Raw genomic sequence first — 13100 nt, forward strand, 5'->3', positions numbered from 1 at the left:
TTCTGTTATTGTAAATTATATTCAAAACTCTTTAAAATTACAAATAATCTAAAATAACTCTGTTTTTGTTTAAAACTTGTAAATACAATTTCTGTAAAATTTGTGGTTTTGCACTTTATTTGAATTAAGATATTTTACCTTAAACGTACAGTATGCGATTTTTGGCCACCAGGGGTCACTTATTTAAAATAATAACAAAAGACGTACTTTGATGACGTCGGGAAAGAGCGTGGGCTCACGGGAGTTGTTGTCGCTGTCAATGACAACCAGCTCAGCTCATGGCATGACATCATCGTTTCACAATATACGGATATACGGCATCTCTCTGTAGATTTAGCTTGTCGAGAAGCTTTAAATGCAACCCCAATGTTTACCTGTGTCATGCTTTTTCTCCTGTCCCAAACCCTTCTCGCGTCATATTTTTCACCCGTACGTTTGAGCTTTACTGAGCTGGCTGTAGCAGCAGAACGTGCAGGCAAAGCGTAATCGTAGTCCATAACTATAATACAGACGAATATAAATATTAATATTACGCTACTTCAATGAATTACCTATTTTAGAGCATTTTTCATATATAGGGTGCACTGGATTATAAAGCACATAAGATACTGCAGTCAAACGTTTGACTGGGTTTGCGTTATGCATCCACTATGTGCTAAAGGCTAAAGGGAATGTAGTGAGTGCGCGGCGCCGGAGGTGAGGCGTTTATTTAGTAGGCATGAGCGCGCTGAAGCGGGCACGTACATTTGCAGCCTGACTCATATGAGTATTCAATGTGCGCGGTTCGCTAACAGCAACAGTTGGCTGTTTTGAATGAGATGACCCGGTTACTGTGAACGGGGAGCGCTTTATGCGCGAGCAGCACCGGGGACAGTGTCTGTTAAGAGTGAGTGCTCGTGAGCGGGCACGTGATTTACACACATAAAAATACGTACTACTTTTTTTTCTTCGTCATTTTCTTTGCTTTATTTGCGGTAGTTGAGTGTTCCCCTTTGTGTTTGGCGGTTTCGCCGGGTTCCGCAAGGAAGTTAGAGAAAATAGAGGTGTAAAAGGTAGGGGTGGCACGGTTCACGAAACCGACGGTTCGGTTTGTATCACGGTTTTAGTGTCACGGTTTTCGGTTCTGTACGGTTCTTGTTATTTTTTTCTTTTAATCTTTAACACTTCAGAAATGTACTTCAGCATGTGATATATAGCTTAATTATCCACACTTTAGGATACAGTATAAAAAAAATTATATTCATGCAATCGTGCACAAACTGAATTTGACTCTTTGACTTTAAGCACATTTTGGGACTATCTCAGAGGAAAGCTAGGTGAGATTTTGACACAGCAAGAGAGAAGAAATTGACATGTTTTTCGTTTATTTGGCAAAAAAAAGGAGAATGTGTATCACTATGTCTACAAGAACTTGTGCATTTTTATCACACAAATCTTATTTACACAAAGAAATTAACTTGCATTTATGAACTGACAACTTTTGTAGCTCTTACAAAAATTCTATCTTTTAAAAGAAAAAAAGAGGAACTACACTGTCTTTTATGAATAAGTCAATATACATGAAACCTCATTGCCTATAATTAGGCTATAGAAATAGCAAAGGCCATAAACATAAAGTGAAAAGTTCAACCTCAACACAAAAAACAGTATAAACAATGCTTCTATTCCCAAAAAGTGAGGGTACCTTTTTTTCAGTTTAAATTAAAGTGCAGGATTTGGAAACATTTGACTGAAGCTCTTATCTAAACATAAAGTGCCACTGTAACGTTATATTAAAATACCATAACATGAAATCAAAAATGTCCCCACACACCGGACTTATAGACTTATCGGACGCTGGCGCATCCTCCAACTCCCTCATCTCTCCCACTTGCCATTTCTCCGCGTGCCGTGACCTGCAGCGCTCCATACTCCACTTTTACTGGCTTGTTTACTAACTTGAACCGGCGCTGCACAGAGCGATCGGTAATGACATCAAATACCGCGAAAGTGAGTGACGGAGCCGTCGTTCCCGCTCTAGTGTGATGTTATTCACCGGTCGCTCTGTGCAGCGCCGGTCCAAGTCGAACAAGCTTATGTCGCGCGAAAAGAAAACACACGTCACATACGGGCACGAGGTTACATTGCGCATGCGTCGAACCGTGAGACGCACACACGCTCCGAACCGAGACAAGCGAACCGAACGGTTCGGGTGTTTTTTCATGTACCGTGCCACCCCTAGTAAAAGGTTATATGACGCCATAGACGGGCGACGAAACGGAAATAAAGAAAAGTATTTGAAAGTTGGTGGAAACTGTCGGGATAATGTAAGTACACATCTAATAGAAATACATAACATAGATACAGTTATTTTTGCTATTTTTAAAGCAGAAAAAATACATATTGTGGCTTTAATTGCATGGTTTTTGTTTGGCAGTTGTAGCTGCTAGTCATTTATAATATACAAACATACATACATATATATACATATATATATATATATATATATATATATATATATATATATATATATATATATATATATATATACATACGTATATATATATATATATATATATATATATATATATATATATATATGTGTGTGTGTGTGTGTGTGTGTGGTATATTCTGGCACCAGATAGATATTATATGTAATGTATGCATCTATTTGGTATATTTGGTTATTTTATTATGAACAAATAAAATAAATAATATGATCAAATACAATATAGCTCACTGAACCATCTACCAAATAATTACAAAATATTATTGTTTTGTTTTTTGTTTTTTACCCCAAAAGTAAAACTACCCTGAAAAATATTTTCATGGCTAGAAAAGTGACAAATATATCCCCTTTATAAACATGCACGACTCTTTTTAGCACTTTTTGACAGTTGAGCTCAAAGTGGCAAAAGATTTGAGTGGCAGAGAGAGGCCAGTTGGCTAAAGTCTTCCTCCGTCGGACGGAAGGGCAAGCTCTCAGCTTGCAGCTGGTAGCTAAAAGAATCATGGTGCACATAATAAAAAGGAGACAAATCATGGGACCACTTCTTCTCAAACTATTCTGGCACGTAGATTTGGAGGGGGTTGATGACCCTGCCACAGGCTGCCATTGCTCCACCTTATCAGCCAAACAGGCCCTCTCTTCCTTTCAGCTGCTGATGTATATCAGTATCCCGACCACATTCATATAAGGATCCGGCTAGACTGCCGCACCTAGTGCACAAACTGCTCCAAGAACCGCTCAAGCGCATCACAGTGACAGGCAGACACATGGAGAGAGAACAAATATCATAAAACCAGAAAGTAAACACACGTGTTACTCTATATCCAGCCTGAGATTATAGGATAAAGAAGGCAATTTGTTCCTGACCCAAAATCAGACATAGCACAATGGTCTAAATCTATAGTACGACTTGCTGCATAACATCATGCAAATAGAACCTTCTCAGACACACAGCTCAACATACCGTTTAGTGCTTTTTCTCTTTTCTTTTTATGAACACTTCAACTGAAGCTGACACACATCCAACCATTCCATAATATACAGATACTGCTATGAAGCAAGTTTATTATTCAAGAAAATCCGGGTGCCTTTTCACATAAATATGTGATTTAAGGCATGATGGGCATGGTACAAATATAAACTATAATAATGTGATGCACATCAGCTGTAAGGTATATAATGTAGGTCAGTACGTATAAATAAAATGTTAATGCAAACAGTGAGAGATTGGAAAAATCCAATAAAATGTTAATCTAGCAACCACAGTATAGATGGAATGATGTTATACACAATAAAATGTGCAGAAAAAAAATCCAAAGGTAGTTGGCATCTGTGTTTCTTGTACTGTAACTTAGTTACTGCTGAATCTACAAACTTAAAGCTATGAGCTTGCAGTCTGAATGAATATAACCAGAAAAACAATAAATACCGTTCAAACTTTTGTGGTCCATATTTATTTATTTTGTTATGTTTTTGAAAGTCTCCAATGCTCATCAAGGCTGCATTTATTTGATCAGTAATATGTGCATTATTATTACAATTTATCTTATGTAATTTAGTCATATGATGGCAAAGCCATCTGGAGTCTTCAATGTCATATCATTCAGTTTTGGTTACAAAAAACGAATAGAGCCACATTTTTTTGTAATCAAAATCTTTTTTAACATTGAACGTGTCTTTACTTTTAAAGGGACAGTTCACCCAAAAATGAAAATTCTGTCAGTATTTACTCACCCGCATGTTGTTCCAACCCCGTAAGACCTTCGTTCATCTTCGGAACACAAGTTAAGATATTTTTGATTAAATCTGAGAGCTGGATCACTCCTGCATACTAGTCCATAGGCTTCTTGAGGGATTGAAACTTGCTGGCCTCGAAAAGTTATCAAAGACATCGTTAAAATAGTCCAAGTGACTTCAGTGACTCAATCTTAACTTTATCAAGCGACGAGAACACAAATAACAAATAGAATATAAATAACGACTTTATTTCAACTATTCACTTCCTTCTCTTTGAGCGTCTATTCTGCTAAACAAGTGTAATTGCGTAGTGCTACGTCACACGTACGTAGGCTCATTATTGGCCGACGCTGGTCATGTGAGTGATGCGTGTGACGTACAACAACAGACGCTTACACTGTTAAACTAGTAACCTGACTTTTTTTGTGCACAAAAAGTGTTCTCCTCATTTGATAAACTTAAGATTGAGCCACTGTAGTCACTTGGACTGTTTTGGCAAGTTTCAATACCTCAAGAAGCCTATGGACTAGTATGCAGGAGTGATCCAGCTCTCAGATTTCATAAAAAAATATCTTAATTTGTGTTCTGAAGATGAAAGAAGGTCTTATGGGGTTGGAACAACATGAGGGTGAGTAAATACTGACAAAATTGTCATTTTCGGGTGAGCTATCCCTTTAAAATGTTTATAAAGAATCTTTGCTAAATAAAAGTACTATAAAAGTACTTTAAAAGTAGTAAAATAAAAGTACTTTCATAAAAAAAAAAAAATCATACTGATGGCAAACTCTTCAACGGTAGTACACATAATAAAAATGCATAGTAACATTTTTTATGCATTACTGTTTAAAATAATTATATATTCAAAATGAATGCTATAGATTTACACCCTAATGTACATTTTAAATAATTAATTATAAATAAGTCATGAATGTGACCATGTATAATGTTGCAATCAGCTACATCCTAACCCTAACAAATAAATATAAACTAATTTAGGGATGTAAATTTAGCATTATTTGGAACAATTAATAATTTAAGAATGCAAGGCATAATAATAATAATTTGAAATAATTATGCATGGCTCCTGACACATTCCTGACTTTCAATGTTTTTATTTTTTTTTTATTTTTTTTTTATTTTATTACCAGTGCTGCAATTTAAATTTGAATTTCAACCTAAACAGATTTTGCAGTGAAAGAATTAGATTACAATTCAATAAATTGACTAATTGTATATTTTCGCAAATAAAATTGCCAAGAGAAAGAGAACCATTCCAGTCCATGAACTTAATTCTGGAAAAAAAAAAAGAGTTGCACTTCCACCACATGTCTGGCATAAAAATACTTTGTCCCTTGGAACTGCACTTATATGGTAGGCCCAACCTAACGGAATGATTCATAATCAAACCACCATCTTTCTGCCTGATGTTCTCCATGTCAATCCTAATTTGAACATATGTTAGCAGAGAACAGGATGTAAAACACAAAAGAAACAGGATGTAAAACACAAAATAAATAAACTGTTCACACTGCCATGTATGTATATAGCTGCATTTCAAGCCGCTTCCATATATATATATATATATATATATATATATATATATATATATATATATATATGGAAGCGGCTTGAAATGCAGCAACACCATTGTAATAAAGCACAGCAAAAAGATTTAATGCTACACATATAGGGATGGGTAACGAAACCCGGTATTAAATGGGCCCCGGTACTGAATTTTGAAAGACTGCTGTATCGATAAGCTCGGACGTTATCGGTTCTGCTGTCGGTACTGGATAAATTAAGTAAATACACGTAAGTTGGGCTACTATTTATTATTCTATAAAGACGTTATCTTGAACATGTTTATATATAAACTATATTTTAGTTAAACCATTTGTCTGTGATGCAAATTTGCAATTCGCAGTTCAGAAGAGAGAGAGATTAGAGAGAGATCTCTCACGCAAAGCCACAGCACGCGCAACGCGACAGCCCTTGCTTAATGAGTGACAATGAGGACAGAACTAAACATTCAACGTGGTTACACTTTAGATCTGGGATATTATTCTAATATATTTTGTATTTCGGCTTCCAAAGCTTATAAAAAGAACATATTTGAGATAAAACCGTTAAAAAAACGAGAAGATCTGTCCAGCTTAACTTCCTTCACTTCACAGCACTGCGGAGCACTGTCAGTTCTTCCTAAAACCCAAACATAACCGTCAGAATCAGCACGATCGGCGATTTTTGCAAAATGCTGTCTTCTACTGTTGTAAGATTAAAAAATGGCTATTAAAAACACAAAAACCTGCACAAGAGACGCTGTTCACAAGGCGGTGCGCGCTGCGAAATGGACTGCAACGAGACAAGAAAAGTAGCCTATACTTGGGCTTCGTGCGTCCTTAACTATCAAATAAAAATGTTAAAATGACCAGCTCTGAGATTCACTTAAACACAGTTTATTCACTTAAACAAAATTTTGTCTTACATGGACGTAAATAATAGGGAGAAAATGATGGTGCATCAGTCCCCATTAGAGCTACACTCGGTCTTAAAGGGGCAGCAGTCTAATAGCCTAAACCTGCTGACGATTCAGCCATTAATGCAAATCAAACAACAAAAGGCAGAGAAAATCACTCACAGCTTTTGAATGAGTAACTTAAGATTTAATAAGCATTATTCTATCTATGATAAACTATACAGTGCTATTTTATATTATTTTATTATTTTATATTATTTATTTTATATATAATTACTAGGTTTCTTTTCAGACAGAAACATTTACCTGAAAAGATATGTTAGTAGACCTTCCTGAAATTAAAGCACTTTGTATATAATTTGTATCTTTGATTAATTGTATTCTTGTGTTTGTACTTGTTTTTTTTTTTCTTATGTGTCCTTTTTGTATAAACAAAAAAAGCCTGCACACTCCTGCATAACAAAAAGATATTTTTCTTCGTTTTGATTTTTATATTTTACATTTCAAAATATAAAGTTTAATTATGTTCTTAATTCTTAAAAAAAATAAAAATAATAAAAAAACACCAAAAAGAACCGATAAGAATACCGTTAAAGTACCGGATCGATAAGTGGTATCGGTAAGAGTAGTAATACCGATAAAACCTTAACGATACCCATCCCTAAACACATATCTTAGCTTGAAGTCTTGCCAGTTAGCCTAATTTGTGGATATGACCTTCCATAAGTGTGAGGGCAACATCCCATTTTGACAACTGGCTTCTAAAACCACAGGTATCAATACACGAGTGACAGCCATTGCGACAAAGCTAAGAACTGTTTGATGCTAGGAGAGGGCCAGGAGATAGCGCTAGTAAATGAGTAAGAGCAAGATGGCATTGATGGCTTGCCCTTTGGGCAGAAGTAAGAAACTCCTTCAATCGAAGGACTCACGCAGAGAGATGAACTTGTTAAAGGGCCAGCTCGATTATTGGGAGGGGGGCTGGTGTGCTTTTGTTTTGCCCGCTTGCCGCCACCGCCTGTCTTTTAATGTGTCTGATGTCCCAAAGCCCTAAGGCAAAAGACCCAAGCACAAAGCACGAATGATAAAGGTAAAAAAGGAGGGGGGGAGTGGGGGGGCAGGTGCTTTACAACAATTTTAAAGGACAAGCTCTGAAATAGTAACAACCTTTTAATGTTTATGAGTTTGGAAGGAAATTCTTGAATGAGAAGCACAATAATTTGAGCAGTCGGCGTGCAGTTTTGTAAGGCAAAGTAGATGATTACATCAAGCGGTATTACAGCCCTGGCAGTTTAAGACGAATAAGAGTCTCTAAAGGGCATGAGGAGAACATAGCGATTTTTTTTCTTTTTTCTTTTTTTTGCATACTGACTGCTCTACACTAATCTATGGGCTTAATAATGTTATGAGATTTATGAGTATAATTCTACCTTAATACAAACTCTTGCATCAACTATTAGAACGCTGGCCCAGTCATTTCCTCAGTTCCTCAAATATAGTCTTAATCTCCCTCCATGAAGAGGACTTATATGTAACATCATTAGCACAAGTGTCAAGTAAAACGAAGTAAATTGGTTAGAGGCATGACAAAGGAGTGGGAGGCTGTCTAGGTTTGATAACATACAACATTGCTGGATGTCTGTGCGTTCAAGCATATGCATGATTGCTCACAATTGACTGATGTCTGAAAAAACTCACATTTTTTGTATACTGAACAGTATTGAAATAATAATAATAGTTATTATTATTAAGTGAATTTTTGCACTACTTCAGAAAATACTAATAACATCATAACAATAAATAAATAAGCACAAAAATAGCTTCTTCAATCTGAATAAATCATGGTTGCAACTGGGTGTGTAAAAAATCTATATCTGTTTGGAGTTGAGTGAATATACCTCACAAATGTATTTAGCATCCACCACAGCAAGTAAATAACTCAAAGAGTCAATACTTTGAGTCAAAGGCAACAAAGACAATCCATCACACTCAACATTCATTGACTGTATTTTTGATATTGACAGAAATAACTTGCTCATTTCTGGATGTTCTGGTGATTGTGTGTTTGAAACAAGCAAGAGTATTATTATTGTATTATTCATCAAGTGTGTGATCTGTCCCCTTAAAAGAATATCTAAGGATATGTGACATCAAACAGCTTTTCTCAACTAATGGGTTATGACCCAAATCCGACCCACAAAGGGGGAAATGGAAAAAAAAAAGTAAATGCAAATAATAAACTATTTTTATCTAATCTACGGTGCTGTTGCACAATTTTTATTAAATGTGTTATTAAATGTGCTATTTTTTATTAAACAAATTAAACAAATGTTTGTTAAATGGTTGAATGGAATTGCATAAAATACTCATTTCAAAATAACATTTTTTTTTTTAATGCCTGTAATTATATTGTGTGGAATTAAAGAAACCTAAAAAAAACCAAACCAACCTATCTTCACTCTTTCCCTCTTTTTATGCCTGTGATTACCCTTTTATGCATTATCGCAAAGCCTTCTGATATATTCAGATATAACCATGATGAATAAATAAAAGGGTCTAGAAGTTCTTTCACCAGGATGCTTTTACCTCGAAGGGAATATTATCCTTGGCTTTTGATAGGAGCTCGACTGTGGGGAGAGATTTTCAAAGCCTGCAGTGCTGGAGACATTGCCAAGCTCTCAAAGAACCCCTGCTGCGCATGTCAAACTAAAAAATCTCTCTGAACTTGCAGAATTAAATTCATCACCCAATCTCCTCAGCCTCTCCTTGTGGTGGGAAGTTTTTTTTTTTTTTTTTTTTTTTTTTTTAATGAACTGATGTTGATAATACAATGAGGTGAAAAGTGAAAAAAAGCATGCTGTAGATGGAGGATGCCTACAGCGTCTTTATTATCTAACACAATCTAATTGGAATTCGTTTGGCTCTTTATTTTGGGGAGACAGAGGGAGAAGGGGAGAATCAAAGAAGATTAACAAAATATTGTGACAAACAGGACTTAAAAGTGTGTAGCCTGATCATTAATGAAAAAAAAAAAAGTTAAATAAAAAAAATAAATAAAAAAAATTAATACATTTCTCTAGCCTGACAAAGCCGGTTTCACTTTCATCCCCACTGTCTTCCTCTATTACTGCTTTCCCCTTGTGGGGTTTATAATACTCATTAATTACAAACTAGTTCCAATGCCACAGCACTGTACAAATTCCATACAAATGTGATCCATTTAAAAGACAAAAGATGCTTTATATATCTCACAAAATTACAAAATAGCTATGTAGCTTCTAGCACCATAAATCTGCTGATCGTGCAGCCCAAGATTATAGCGACTCTCAATTCACAGGGTGTTTTTGCAGAGGTAATGTTTTCCTGTTACATTGAAACCCTTACCTCTCTGTTATTACATTTTGTAAGAGGGAAATATTTGTTTTAAAAAAAACCATTCACAGACCAAAGCTGCTTTGTTATGCAAACAACAATTTCATCTTCCTGGTATTTGATGTGGTGTCTCATGGCTGCTATCGAATTGCAATATATTCACCTATTACTTCCTGCAGTGACACATTACCATATGAAAGCCAATGCTATTGATTGGACCTTTCTCTGCTGGGTGGATCTTATCAGACTGTGCACCCTCTCCCACCAATCAAATACTGTAATGTGTAATTTCACTCGCTCAGAGGGCGAATCAAAGCCTGTGGAGAGGAGGGGTAGTATTGTGTTATGAAATAACCCCAAACACTCTCTCCCTGCCTGTCTTTCACATGCATTCCGTTTATTTTCCTACTAATTGAAAAGAGCCCTTTTCACTTTTATATCAATATTTACATATCAGTGGTTTTGCACAGTAAGCAATGGGATTTTCATCAGTAAGCTCACCAGACTGGCTTTTCAAAGATTGTGGTTCCGACTTTACTACGTAAGACAGACTTTTTGGCATTGTTACACAAATGAGTTGTGTAGTCTAACCTTCATTTTGCACACTGTATGTTATTCTTCCTGCAAAAAAGTGTTTAAATACAAGGTTCGTAGCAGGTTATATATAGTATTCTATATTATTTTTTTTATTTGTTTTGCTGGAACATAAAATTTGTTACTTAATATAAAAAAAAAAATATATATATATATATATATATATATATATATATATATATATATATATATATATATATATATATATATATATATATATATATATATATATATACACTCTAAAAAATGCTGGGTTGTTTTAACCCAATTTTGGGTAAAATATGGACAAACCCAGCCTTTGGGTTAAAAATGTAATTTAAAAATTTAACCCAATGGCTGGGTTTGTCCATATTTTACCCAAAATTGGGTTAAAACAACCCAACATTTATTAGAGTGTGTGTGTATATATATATATATATATATATATATATATATATAAATATGTGTGTGTGTGTGTGTGTGTGTGTGTGTGTGGGTGTGTGTTTATATATGAAGAGTTCAGATGCAAAAGCCTCTAAATGCCATTTGAAATTTTCTTCTTTAATGATGATTTTTATCAAACTTGTATATTTAAGTTCAGTAATTTCACTTAAATAACAATTAATAGGTAATTATCATTGCCATTTAAGTGAAATCACAGAACTTAAATATACAAGCTTGATAAAAATCATCATTTAAGAAGAAAATTTCAAATGGCATTTAGAGGCTTTTGCATCTGAACTCTTCATATACAGTTTGTACAATATAAAAATCAATATAAAAATATGTCCAATAAAAGGCCCAATAAAACATGGAAACCAGTGTGTGTTCTTGTATATATGGTGTGAGGACACAAAAATTGACATGGTTATTAAATCATAAACATGGTTAAAAAGGACACTTCATGTGTCGTCTTATATTAAATACCTTAAAAACTTAAACTGTGTTTTTTTTATATAATTAAAAAAGTCAAATTGAAATGTTGTACTCAATAAATAAAATGTCTTACCATCAATATACAAAAACTCTCTATTCTTATCTTCTATTTATTAAACTTAAAGTTATCATCATTCAGAAATATGTATGCATGTCATATTATATCATTCTAATAAAATTTCGACTGTATCAGCGCCTAGGTGCTTATTTGTACTTTTATGATTTTCAAAATGTTTAAAAATTTTTTGTAAATGACCAAAATCAAACATGCAAAAATGTACAAACAATATCAAACACCATTACCTATTTCTCATCACAGCCTTGTAAAGCATGGCAATTTACAGATTTGTAGTTATTTATTTTTTTTTCTGGTCAAAATTAAGAAATTTAAATGACACCTTAAGGAAAAAGGAAACACTTCCACTACTAAATAAAGTCTGAAGGATAGCCATGAAAATCAGAAAGTAAGCTATGTTTAGATGCCTCGGTTTTCTCCCTGACCAAACATATAGGCAGTTTTTCATGGCTTGATAAGGTCTAATTATATATTCCCCACTCATAATGCTGGTCAGATTCCAGGAAATTTCAAAGTGGGAATACATGGACAAATGAACTCAATCAGCAACCCCCTTGATGGCAGCGCAAGATTTGTTTGCAGAGCAGCAGCATGGCACCTTTCGCTGGGCCTCTTTGTGTATGTGCAGCCAAAGCCAAATCCACTGCCCATTAGCTCCTTTGACGCACCTGCATTCTGTTGCATGAAAGCGAATTACCTGCTCCTCAAATTAAGCTGAAATCTTGACAGCCTTGTCTAATTAAGTTGGTTCAGAGTCTGATCGATTGTAATAATGATGACCCAGCCATGTCATCCATAGCCAATAAGTGAGATATCTTGTCTGTGTAGTGTACTGACATTTACATCCACTGAGACCAGCAGTAATTATGAAATAGTGGACCTGGCTATGGAGCAACTTGTAATACTTTTTGGAAATTGAATTGAGGACTTCGTTCTGCAGGTCCCAGCATAGCGTTTGTCTCTGGTGACTGCAATAATACAGAACAATAAGATTTAACAAGGTGTCCATTATGCTGTTCATTACCAGGCTTAATCTAATAGACCCACTCAACTGTTTTTTCTTTCTGTTTCAGGCCAATTTCTTGACGCCCGTAGAAATGTGGGAAAAGGTGAAAAAAACCAAAAAACTTTTCATTTAAATCGAAAGTCAATAATACTTGTTCCATGCTCTTAAGACAATAAAAAAGACAAACAATCCTTTAGAAAGCCCATTTAAAGCCCCCTTGTGCTTCTTCCCATCTTCATTACCAAGGGTTGGGGAGGTGGGGTGTCTAGGTGAGGGGTTTGGGGGGGTGAAATTGTCTAAAGACTTTTAATTGGATTCTAGAAGCAGTTTCTTAATTGACTTCTCTATCGTGCTAATATAAGTGTACATCTTTATGTGTGTTCACCACATCCTAAATTGAACCCAGGAGGTCATGGTTGGATCTCCCGACGAGACT

Source organism: Pimephales promelas, chromosome 6 (genome assembly GCF_988280905.1).
Source record: "Pimephales promelas chromosome 6, fPimPro1.hap1.1, whole genome shotgun sequence".
In the NCBI taxonomy this organism is placed as follows: domain Eukaryota; kingdom Metazoa; phylum Chordata; class Actinopteri; order Cypriniformes; family Leuciscidae; genus Pimephales; species Pimephales promelas.